This window comes from Engystomops pustulosus, unplaced genomic scaffold (genome assembly GCF_040894005.1).
Source record: "Engystomops pustulosus unplaced genomic scaffold, aEngPut4.maternal MAT_SCAFFOLD_121, whole genome shotgun sequence".
NCBI classification, from domain to species: domain Eukaryota; kingdom Metazoa; phylum Chordata; class Amphibia; order Anura; family Leptodactylidae; genus Engystomops; species Engystomops pustulosus.
Window position 1 is genome coordinate 34,503 of NW_027285002.1, and position 12,742 is coordinate 47,244.

Consider the following 12,742-nt stretch of genomic DNA (forward strand, 5'->3'; position numbering starts at 1 on the left):
CCAAGCCTTAAGCTGCATTGATGCTGCGATCTGACGAGAGCAGGCACATTCAGCTTAGAATGGCCGTTGACAGCAGATGTTCAATTTGAACCTTCTTTTACCATCTTTGACAGAGAAACTAACACAATTTTCAGGTTCAAAAAGGTCAACGGAACTTGGGATTCCCAGCCAGTCTCCCATGCTGGTACTTGCCAAGCCTTAAGCTGCATTGCTGCTGCGATCTGACGAGAGCAGGCACATTCAGCTTAGAATGGCCGCTGACAGCAGCTGTTCAATTTGAACCTTCTTTTACTATCTCATAGAGAAACTAACACAATTTTCAGGTTCAAAAAGGTCAACGGAACTTGGGATTCCCAGCCAGTCTCCCATGCTGGTACTTGCCAAGCCTTAAGCTGCATTGATGCTGCGATCTGACGAGAGCAGGCACATTCAGCTTAGAATGGCCGTTGACAGCAGATGTTCAATTTGAACCTTCTTTTACCATCTTTGACAGAGAAACTAACACAATTTTCAGGTTCAAAAAGGTCAACGGAACTTGGGATTCCCAGCCAGTCTCCCATGCTGGTACTTGCCAAGCCTTAAGCTGCATTGATGCTGCGATCTGACGAGAGCAGGCACATTCAGCTTAGAATGGCCGTTGACAGCAGCTGTTCAATTTGAACCTTCTTTTACCATCTTTGACAGAGAAACTAATACAATTTTCAGGTTCAAAAAGGTCAACGGAACTTGGGATTCCCAGCCAGTCTCCCATGCTGGTACTTGCCAAGCCTTAAGCTGCATTGCTGCTGCGATCTGACGAGAGCAGGCACATTCAGCTTAGAATGGCCGTTGACCGCAGCTGTTTAATATGAACCTTCTTTTACTATCTCATAGAGAAAGTAACACAATTTTCAGGTTCAAAAAGGTCAACGGAACTTGGGATTCCCAGCCAGTCTCCCATGCTGGTACTTGCCAAGCCTTAAGCTGCATTGCTGCTGCGATCTGACGAGAGCAGGCACATTTAGCTTAGAATGGCCGCTGACAGCAGCTGTTCAATTTGAACCTTCTTTTACTATCTCATAGAGAAACTAACACAATTTTCAGGTTCAAAAAGGTCAACGGAACTTGGGATTCCCAGCCAGTCTCCCATGCTGGTACTTGCCAAGCCTTAAGCTGCATTGCTGCTGCGATCTGACGAGAGCAGGCACATTCAGCTTAGAATGGCCGTTGACAGCAGCTGTTCAATTTGAACCTTCTTTTACTATCTCATAGATAAACTAACACAATTTTCAGGTTCAAAAAGTTCAACGGAACTTGGGATTCCCAGCCAGTCTCCCATGCTGGTACTTGCCAAGCCTTAAGCTGCATTGCTGCTGCGATCTGACGAGAGCAGGCACATTCAGCTTAGAATGGCCGTTGACAGCAGCTGTTCAATTTAAACCTTCTTTTACTATCTCATAGAGAAACTAACACAATTTTCAGGTTCAAAAAGGTCAACGGAACTTGGGATTCCCAGCCAGTCTCCCATGCTGGTACTTGCCAAGCCTTAAGCTGCATTGATGCTGCAATCTGACGAGAGCAGGCACATTCAGCTTAGAATGGCCGTTGACAGCAGATGTTCAATTTGAACCTTCTTTTACCATCTTTGACAGAGAAACTAACACAATTTTCAGGTTCAAAAAGGTCAACGGAAATTGGGATTCCCAGCCAGTCTCCCATGCTGGTACTTGCCAAGCCTTAAGCTGCATTGCTGCTGCGATCTGACGAGAGCAGGCACATTCAGCTTAGAATGGCCGTTGACAGCAGCTGTTCAATTTGAACCTTCTTTTACTATCTCAGAGAGAAACTAACCCAATTTTCAGGTTCAAAAAGGTCAATGGAACTTGGGATTCCCAGCCAGTCTCCCATGCTGGTACTTGCCAAGCCTTAAGCTGCATTGCTGCTGCGATCTGACGAGAGCAGGCACATTCAGCTTAGAATGGCCGTTGACCGCAGCTGTTCAATTTGAACCTTCTTTTACTATTTCATAGAGAAAGTAACACAATTTTCAGGTTCAAAAAGGTCAACGGAACTTGGGATTCCCAGCCAGTCTCCCATGCTGGTACTTGCCAAGCCTTAAGCTGCATTGCTGCTGCGATCTGACGAGAGCAGGCACATTCAGCTTAGAATGGCCGCTGACAGCAGCTGTTCAATTTGAACCTTCTTTTACTATCTCATAGAGAAACTAACACAATTTTCAGGTTCAAAAAGGTCAACGGAACTTGGGATTCCCAGCCAGTCTCCCATGCTGGTACTTGCCAAGCCTTAAGCTGCATTGATGCTGCGATCTGACGAGAGCAGGCACATTCAGCTTAGAATGGCCGTTGACAGCAGATGTTCAATTTGAACCTTCTTTTACCATCTTTGACAGAGAAACTAACACAATTTTCAGGTTCAAAAAGGTCAACGGAACTTGGGATTCCCAGCCAGTCTCCCATGCTGGTACTTGCCAAGCCTTAAGCTGCATTGATGCTGCGATCTGACGAGAGCAGGCACATTCAGCTTAGAATGGCCGTTGACAGCAGCTGTTCAATTTGAACCTTCTTTTACCATCTTTGACAGAGAAACTAATACAATTTTCAGGTTCAAAAAGGTCAACGGAACTTGGGATTCCCAGCCAGTCTCCCATGCTGGTACTTGCCAAGCCTTAAGCTGCATTGCTGCTGCGATCTGACGAGAGCAGGCACATTCAGCTTAGAATGGCCGTTGACCGCAGCTGTTTAATATGAACCTTCTTTTACTATCTCATAGAGAAAGTAACACAATTTTCAGGTTCAAAAAGGTCAACGGAACTTGGGATTCCCAGCCAGTCTCCCATGCTGGTACTTGCCAAGCCTTAAGCTGCATTGCTGCTGCGATCTGACGAGAGCAGGCACATTCAGCTTAGAATGGCCGCTGACAGCAGCTGTTCAATTTGAACCTTCTTTTACTATCTCATAGAGAAACTAACACAATTTTCAGGTTCAAAAAGGTCAACGGAACTTGGGATTCCCAGCCAGTCTCCCATGCTGGTACTTGCCAAGCCTTAAGCTGCATTGCTGCTGCGATCTGACGAGAGCAGGCACATTCAGCTTAGAATGGCCGTTGACAGCAGCTGTTCAATTTGAACCTTCTTTTACTATCTCATAGAGAAACTAACACAATTTTCAGGTTCAAAAAGGTCAACGGAACTTGGGATTCCCAGCCAGTCTCCCATGCTGGTACTTGCCAAGCCTTAAGCTGCATTGCTGCTGCGATCTGACGAGAGCAGGCACATTCAGCTTAGAATTGCCGTTGACAGCAGCTGTTCAATTTGAACCTTCTTTTACTATCTCATAGAGAAACTAACACAATTTTCAGGTTCAAAAAGGTCAACGGAACTTGGGATTCCCAGCCAGTCTCCCATGCTGGTACTTGCCAAGCCTTAAGCTGCATTGCTGCTGCGATCTGACGAGAGCAGGCACATTCAGCTTAGAATGGCCGTTGACAGCAGCTGTCCAATTTGAACCTTCTTTTACCATCTTTGATAGGGAAACTAACACAATTTTCAGGTTCAAAAAGGTTAACGGAACTTGGGATTCCCAGCTAGTCTCCCATGCTGGTACTTGCCAAGCCTTAAGCTGCATTGCTGCTGCGATCTGACGAGAGCAGGCACATTCAGCTTAGAATGGCCGTTGACAGCAGCTGTTCAATTTGAACCTTCTTTTACTATCTCATAGAGAAACTAACACAATTTTCAGGTTCAAAAAGGTCAACGGAACTTGGGATTCCCAGCCAGTCTCCCATGCTGGTACTTGCCAAGCCTTAAGCTGCATTGCTGCTGCGATCTGACAAGAGCAGGCACATTCAGCTTAGAATGGCTGTTGACCGCAGCTGTTCAATTTGAACCTTCTTTTACTATCTCATAGAGAAACTAACACAATTTTCAGGTTCAAAAAGGTCAATGGAACTTGGGATTCCCAGCCAGTCTCCCATGCTGGTACTTGCCAAGCCTTAAGCTGCATTGCTGCTGCGATCTGACGAGAGCAGGCACATTCAGCTTAGAATGGCCGTTGACAGCAGCTGTTCAATTTGAACCTTCTTTTACTATCTCATAGAGAAACTAACACAATTTTCAGGTTCAAAAAGGTCAACGGAACTTGGGATTCCCAGCCAGTCTCCCATGCTGGTACTTGCCAAGCCTTAAGCTGCATTGCTGCTGCGATCTGACGAGAGCAGGCACATTCAGCTTAGAATGGCCGTTGACAGCAGCTGTTCAATTTGAACCTTCTTTTACTATCTCATAGAGAAACTAACACAATTTTCAGGTTCAAAAAGGTCAACGGAACTTGGGATTCCCAGCCAGTCTCCCATGCTGGTACTTGCCAAGCCTTAAGCTGCATTGATGCTGCGATCTGACGAGAGCAGGCACATTCAGCTTAGAATGGCCGTTGACAGCAGATGTTCAATTTGAACCTTCTTTTACCATCTTTGACAGAGAAACTAACACAATTTTCAGGTTCAAAAAGGTCAACGGAACTTGGGATTCCCAGCCAGTCTCCCATGCTGGTACTTGCCAAGCCTTAAGCTGCATTGCTGCTGCGATCTGACGAGAGCAGGCACATTCAGCTTAGAATGGCCGTTGACAGCAGCTGTTCAATTTGAACCTTCTTTTACTATCTCATAGAGAAACTAACACAATTTTCAGGTTCAAAAAGGTCAACGGAACTTGGGATTCCCAGCCAGTCTCCCATGCTGGTACTTGCCAAGCCTTAAGCTGCATTGCTGCTGCGATCTGACGAGAGCAGGCACATTCAGCTTAGAATGGCCGTTGACAGCAGCTGTTCAATTTGAACCTTCTTTTACTATCTCATAGAGAAACTAACACAATTTTAAGATTCAAAAAGGTCAATGGAACTTGGGATTCCCAGCCAGTCTCCCATGCTGGTACTTGCCAAGCCTTAAGCTGCATTGCTGCTGCGATCTGACGAGAGCAGGCACATTCAGCTTAGAATGGCCGTTGACAGCAGCTGTTCAATTTGAACCTTCTTTTACTATCTCATAGAGAAACTAACACAATTTTCAGGTTCAAAAAGTTCAACGGAACTTGGGATTCCCAGCCAGTCTCCCATGCTGGTACTTGCCAAGCCTTAAGCTGCATTGCTGCTGCGATCTGACGAGAGCAGGCACATTCAGCTTAGAATGGCCGTTGACAGCAGCTGTTCAATTTGAACCTTCTTTTACTATCTCATAGAGAAACTAACACAATTTTCAGGTTCAAAAAGGTCAACGGAACTCTTGGGATTCCCAGCCAGTCTCCCATGCTGGTACTTGCCAAGCCTTAAGCTGCATTGCTGCTGCGATCTGACGAGAGCAGGCACATTCAGCTTAGAATGGCCGTTGACAGCAGCTGTTCAATTTGAACCTTCTTTTACTATCTCATAGAGAAACTAACACAATTTTCAGGTTCAAAAAGGTCAACGGAACTTGGGATTCCCAGCCAGTCTCCCATGCTGGTACTTGCCAAGCCTTAAGCTGCATTGCTGCTGCGATCTGACGAGAGCAGGCACATTCAGCTTAGAATGGCCGTTGACAGCAGATGTTCAATTTGAACCTTCTTTTACTATGTCATAGAGAAACTAACACAATTTTCAGGTTCAAAAGGTCAACGGAACTTGGGATTCCCAGCCAGTCTCCCATGCTGGTACTTGCCAAGCCTTAAGCTGCATTGCTGCTGCGATCTGACGAGAGCAGGCACATTCAGCTTAGAATGGCTGTTGACCGCAGCTGTTCAATTTGAACCTTCTTTTACTATCTCATAGAGAAACTAACACAATTTTCAGGTTCAAAAAGGTCAACGGAACTTGGGATTCCCAGCCAGTCTCCCATGCTGGTACTTGCCAAGCCTTAAGCTGCATTGCTGCTGCGATCTGACGAGAGCAGGCGCATTCAGCTTAGAATGGCCGTTGACAGCAGCTGTTCTATTTGAACCTTCTTTTACTATCTCATAGAGAAACTAACACAATTTTCAGGTTCAAAAAGGTCAACGGAACTTGGGATTCCCAGCCAGTCTCCCATGCTGGTACTTGCCAAGCCTTAAGCTGCATTGCTGCTGCGATCTGATGAGAGCAGGCACATTCAGCTTAGAATGGCCGTTGACAGCAGCTGTTCAATTTGAACCTTCTTTTACTATCTCATAGAGAAACTAACACAATTTTCAGGTTCAAAAAGGTCAACGGAACTTGGGATTCCCAGCCAGTCTCCCATGCTGGTACTTGCCAAGCCTTAAGCTGCATTGATGCTGCGATCTGACGAGAGCAGGCACATTCAGCTTAGAATGGCCGTTGACAGCAGATGTTCAATTTGAACCTTCTTTTACCATCTTTGACAGAGAAACTAACACAATTTTCAGGTTCAAAAAGGTCAACGGAACTTGGGATTCCCAGCCAGTCTCCCATGCTGGTACTTGCCAAGCCTTAAGCTGCATTGATGCTGCGATCTGACGAGAGCAGGCACATTCAGCTTAGAATGGCCGTTGACAGCAGCTGTTCAATTTGAACCTTCTTTTACCATCTTTGACAGAGAAACTAATACAATTTTCAGGTTCAAAAAGGTCAACGGAACTTGGGCTTCCCAGCCAGTCTCCCATGCTGGTACTTGCCAAGCCTTAAGCTGCATTGCTGCTGCGATCTGACGAGAGCAGGCACATTCAGCTTAGAATGGCCGTTGACCGCAGCTGTTCAATTTGAACCTTCTTTTACTATCTCATAGAGAAAGTAACACAATTTTCAGGTTCAAAAAGGTCAACGGAACTTGGGATTCCCAGCCAGTCTCCCATGCTGGTACTTGCCAAGCCTTAAGCTGCATTGCTGCTGCGATCTGACGAGAGCAGGCACATTCAGCTTAGAATGGCCGCTGACAGCAGCTGTTCAATTTGAACCTTCTTTTACTATCTCATAGAGAAACTAACACAATTTTCAGGTTCAAAAAGGTCAACGGAACTTGGGATTCCCAGCCAGTCTCCCATGCTGGTACTTGCCAAGCCTTAAGCTGCATTGCTGCTGCGATCTGACGAGAGCAGGCACATTCAGCTTAGAATGGCCGTTGACAGCAGCTGTTCAATTTGAACCTTCTTTTACTATCTCATAGAGAAACTAACACAATTTTCAGGTTCAAAAAGGTCAACGGAACTCTTGGGATTCCCAGCCAGTCTCCCATGCTGGTACTTGCCAAGCCTTAAGCTGCATTGCTGCTGCGATCTGACGAGAGCAGGCACATTCAGCTTAGAATGGCCGTTGACAGCAGCTGTTCAATTTGAACCTTCTTTTACTATCTCATAGAGAAACTAACACAATTTTCAGGTTCAAAAAGGTCAACGGAACTTGGGATTCCCAGCCAGTCTCCCATGCTGGTACTTGCCAAGCCTTAAGCTGCATTGCTGCTGCGATCTGACGAGAGCAGGCACATTCAGCTTAGAATTGCCGTTGACAGCAGCTGTTCAATTTGAACCTTCTTTTACTATCTCATAGAGAAACTAACACAATTTTCAGGTTCAAAAAGGTCAACGGAACTTGGGATTCCCAGCCAGTCTCCCATGCTGGTACTTGCCAAGCCTTAAGCTGCATTGCTGCTGCGATCTGACGAGAGCAGGCACATTCAGCTTAGAATGGCCGTTGACAGCAGCTGTCCAATTTGAACCTTCTTTTACCATCTTTGATAGGGAAACTAACACAATTTTCAGGTTCAAAAAGGTTAACGGAACTTGGGATTCCCAGCTACTCTCCCATGCTGGTACTTGCCAAGCCTTAAGCTGCATTGCTGCTGCGATCTGACGAGAGCAGGCACATTCAGCTTAGAATGGCCGTTGACAGCAGCTGTTCAATTTGAACCTTCTTTTACTATCTCATAGAGAAACTAACACAATTTTCAGGTTCAAAAAGGTCAACGGAACTTGGGATTCCCAGCCAGTCTCCCATGCTGGTACTTGCCAAGCCTTAAGCTGCATTGCTGCTGCGATCTGACAAGAGCAGGCACATTCAGCTTAGAATGGCTGTTGACCGCAGCTGTTCAATTTGAACCTTCTTTTACTATCTCATAGAGAAACTAACACAATTTTCAGGTTCAAAAAGGTCAATGGAACTTGGGATTCCCAGCCAGTCTCCCATGCTGGTACTTGCCAAGCCTTAAGCTGCATTGCTGCTGCGATCTGACGAGAGCAGGCACATTCAGCTTAGAATGGCCGTTGACAGCAGCTGTTCAATTTGAACCTTCTTTTACTATCTCATAGAGAAACTAACACAATTTTCAGGTTCAAAAAGGTCAACGGAACTTGGGATTCCCAGCCAGTCTCCCATGCTGGTACTTGCCAAGCCTTAAGCTGCATTGCTGCTGCGATCTGACGAGAGCAGGCACATTCAGCTTAGAATGGCCGTTGACAGCAGCTATTCAATTTGAACCTTCTTTTACTATCTCATAGAGAAACTAACACAATTTTCAGGTTCAAAAATGTCAACGGAACTTGGGATTCCCAGCCAGTCTCCCATGCTGGTACTTGCCAAGCCTTAAGCTGCATTGATGCTGCGATCTGACGAGAGCAGGCACATTCAGCTTAGAATGGCCGTTGACAGCAGATGTTCAATTTGAACCTTCTTTTACCATCTTTGACAGAGAAACTAACACAATTTTCAGGTTCAAAAAGGTCAACGGAACTTGGGATTCCCAGCCAGTCTCCCATGCTGGTACTTGCCAAGCCTTAAGCTGCATTGCTGCTGCGATCTGACGAGAGCAGGCACATTCAGCTTAGAATGGCCGTTGGCAGCAGCTGTTCAATTTGAACCTTCTTTTACTATCTCATAGAGAAACTAACACAATTTTCAGGTTCAAAAAGGTCAACGGAACTTGGGATTCCCAGCCAGTCTCCCATGCTGGTACTTGCCAAGCCTTAAGCTGCATTGCTGCTGCGATCTGACGAGAGCAGGCACATTCAGCTTAGAATGGCCGTTGACCGCAGCTGTTCAATTTGAACCTTCTTTTACTATCTCATAGAGAAACTAACACAATTTTCAGGTTCAAAAAGGTCAACGGAACTCTTGGGATTCCCAGCCAGTCTCCCATGCTGGTACTTGCCAAGCCTTAAGCTGCATTGCTGCTGCGATCTGACGAGAGCAGGCACATTCAGCTTAGAATGGCCGTTGACAGCAGCTGTTCAATTTGAACCTTCTTTTACTATCTCATAGAGAAACTAACACAATTTTCAGATTCAAAAAGGTCAATGGAACTTGGGATTCCCAGCCAGTCTCCCATGCTGGTACTTGCCAAGCCTTAAGCTGCATTGCTGCTGCGATCTGACGAGAGCAGGCACATTCAGCTTAGAATGGCCGTTGACAGCAGCTGTTCAATTTGAACCTTCTTTTACTATCTCATAGAGAAACTAACACAATTTTCAGGTTCAAAAAGTTCAACGGAACTTGGGATTCCCAGCCAGTCTCCCATGCTGGTACTTGCCAAGCCTTAAGCTGCATTGCTGCTGCGATCTGACGAGAGCAGGCACATTCAGCTTAGAATGGCCGTTGACAGCAGCTGTTCAATTTGAACCTTCTTTTACTATCTCATAGAGAAACTAACACAATTTTCAGGTTCAAAAAGGTCAACGGAACTCTTGGGATTCCCAGCCAGTCTCCCATGCTGGTACTTGCCAAGCCTTAAGCTGCATTGCTGCTGCGATCTGACGAGAGCAGGCACATTCAGCTTAGAATGGCCGTTGACAGCAGCTGTTCAATTTGAACCTTCTTTTACTATCTCATATAGAAACTAACACAATTTTCAGGTTCAAAAAGGTCAACGGAACTTGGGATTCCCAGCCAGTCTCCCATGCTGGTACTTGCCAAGCCTTAAGCTGCATTGCTGCTGCGATCTGACGAGAGCAGGCACATTCAGCTTAGAATGGCCGTTGACAGCAGCTGTTCAATTTGAACCTTCTTTTACTATGTCATAGAGAAACTAACACAATTTTCAGGTTCAAAAGGTCAACGGAACTTGGGATTCCCAGCCAGTCTCCCATGCTGGTACTTGCCAAGCCTTAAGCTGCATTGCTGCTGCGATCTGACGAGAGCAGGCACATTCAGCTTAGAATGGCTGTTGACCGCAGCTGTTCAATTTGAACCTTCTTTTACTATCTCATAGAGAAACTAACACAATATTCAGGTTCAAAAAGGTCAACGGAACTTGGGATTCCCAGCCAGTCTCCCATGCTGGTACTTGCCAAGCCTTAAGCTGCATTGATGCTGCGATCTGACGAGAGCAGGCACATTCAGCTTAGAATGGCCGTTGACAGCAGATGTTCAATTTGAACCTTCTTTTACCATCTTTGACAGAGAAACTAACACAATTTTCAGGTTCAAAAAGGTCAACGGAACTTGGGATTCCCAGCCAGTCTCCCTTGCTGGTACTTGCCAAGCCTTAAGCTGCATTGCTGCTGCGATCTGACGAGAGCAGGCACATTCAGCTTAGAATGGCCGTTGACAGCAGCTGTTCAATTTGAACCTTCTTTTACCATCTTTGACAGAGAAACTAATACAATTTTCAGGTTCAAAAAGGTCAACGGAACTTGGGATTCCCAGCCAGTCTCCCATGCTGGTACTTGCCAAGCCTTAAGCTGCTGCGATCTGACGAGAGCAGGCACATTCAGCTTAGAATGGCCGTTGACAGCAGCTGTTCAATTTGAACCTTCTTTTACTATCTCATAGAGAAACTAACACAATTTTCAGGTTCTAAAAGGTCAACGGAACTTGGGATTCCCAGCCAGTCTCCCATGCTGGTACTTGCCAAGCCTTAAGCTGCATTGCTGCTGCGATCTGACGAGAGCAGGCACATTCAGCTTAGAATGGCCGTTGACCGCAGCTGTTCAATTTGAACCTTCTTTTACTATCTCATAGAGAAACTAACACAATTTTCAGGTTCAAAAAGGTCAACGGAACTTGGGATTCCCAGCCAGTCTCCCATGCTGGTACTTGCCAAACCTTAAGCTGCATTGCTGCTGCGATCTGACGAGAGCAGGCACATTCAGCTTAGAATGGCCGTTGACAGCAGCTGTTCAATTTGAACCTTCTTTTACTATCTCATAGAGAAACTAACACAATTTTCAGGTTCAAAAAGGTCAACAGAACTTGGGATTCTCAGCCAGTCTCCCATGCTGGTACTTGCCAAGCCTTAAGCTGCATTGCTGCTGCAATCTGACGAGGGCAGGCACATTCAGCTTAGAATGGCCGTTGACAGCAGCTGTTCAATTTGAACCTTCTTTTACCATCTTTGACAGAGAAACTAACACAATTTTCAGGTTCAAAAAGGTCAACGGAACTTGGGATTCCCAGCCAGTCTCCCATGCTGGTACTTGCCAAGCCTTAAGCTGCATTGCTGCTGCGATCTGACGAGAGCAGGCACATTCAGCTTAGAATGGCCGTTGACAGCAGCTGTTCAATTTAAACCTTCTTTTACTATCTCATAGAGAAACTAACACAATTTTCAGGTTCAAAAAGGTCAACGGAACTTGGGATTCCCAGCCAGTCTCCCATGCTGGTACTTGCCAAGCCTTAAGCTGCATTGATGCTGCGATCTGACGAGAGCAGGCACATTCAGCTTAGAATGGCCGTTGACAGCAGATGTTCAATTTGAACCTTCTTTTACCATCTTTGACAGAGAAACTAACACAATTTTCAGGTTCAAAAAGGTCAACGGAACTTGGGATTCCCAGCCAGTCTCCCATGCTGGTACTTGCCAAGCCTTAAGCTGCATTGCTGCTGCGATCTGACGAGAGCAGGCACATTCAGCTTAGAATGGCCGTTGACAGCAGCTGTTCAATTTGAACCTTCTTTTACTATCTCATAGAGAAACTAACACAATTTTCAGGTTCAAAAAGGTCAATGGAACTTGGGATTCCCAGCCAGTCTCCCATGCTGGTACTTGCCAAGCCTTAAGCTGCATTGCTGCTGCGATCTGACGAGAGCAGGCACATTCAGCTTAGAATGGCCGTTGACCGCAGCTGTTCAATTTGAACCTTCTTTTACTATCTCATAGAGAAAGTAACACACTTTTCAGGTTCAAAAAGGTCAACGGAACTTGGGATTCCCAGCCAGTCTCCCATGCTGGTACTTGCCAAGCCTTAAGCTGCATTGCTGCTGCGATCTGACGAGAGCAGGCACATTCAGCTTAGAATGGCCGCTGACAGCAGCTGTTCAATTTGAACCTTCTTTTACTATCTCATAGAGAAACTAACACAATTTTCAGGTTCAAAAAGGTCAACGGAACTTGGGATTCCCAGCCAGTCTCCCATGCTGGTACTTGCCAAGCCTTAAGCTGCATTACTGCTGCGATCTGACGAGAGCAGGCACATTCAGCTTAGAATGGCCGTTGACAGCAGCTGTTCAATTTGAACCTTCTTTTACCATCTTTGACAGAGAAACTAACACAATTTTCAGGTTCAAAAAGGTCAACGGAACTTGGGATTCCCAGCCAGTCTCCCATGCTGGTACTTGCCAAGCCTTAAGCTGCATTGATGCTGTGATTTGACGAGAGCAGGCACATTCAGCTTAGAATGGCCGTTGACAGCAGATGTTCAATTTGAACCTTCTTTTACCATCTTTGACAGAGAAACTAACACAATTTTCAGGTTCAAAAAGGTCAACGGAACTTGGGATTCCCAGCCAGTCTCCCATGCTGGTACTTGCCAAGCCTTAAGCTGCATTGCTGCTGCGATCAGACGAGAGCAGGC

The 12,742-nt window shown here is 45.9% G+C and overlaps 2 pseudogenes; both read right to left on the bottom strand.

Moving 5' to 3' along the window:
* Positions 1–5,829: 5,829 nt before the first annotated feature.
* Positions 5,830–5,947, bottom strand: LOC140107877 (5S ribosomal RNA; annotated as a pseudogene).
* A 71-nt stretch (positions 5,948–6,018) lies between these two features.
* LOC140107892 (5S ribosomal RNA) lies at positions 6,019–6,136 on the bottom strand (annotated as a pseudogene).
* Between the last annotated feature and the right edge of the window lie 6,606 nt (positions 6,137–12,742).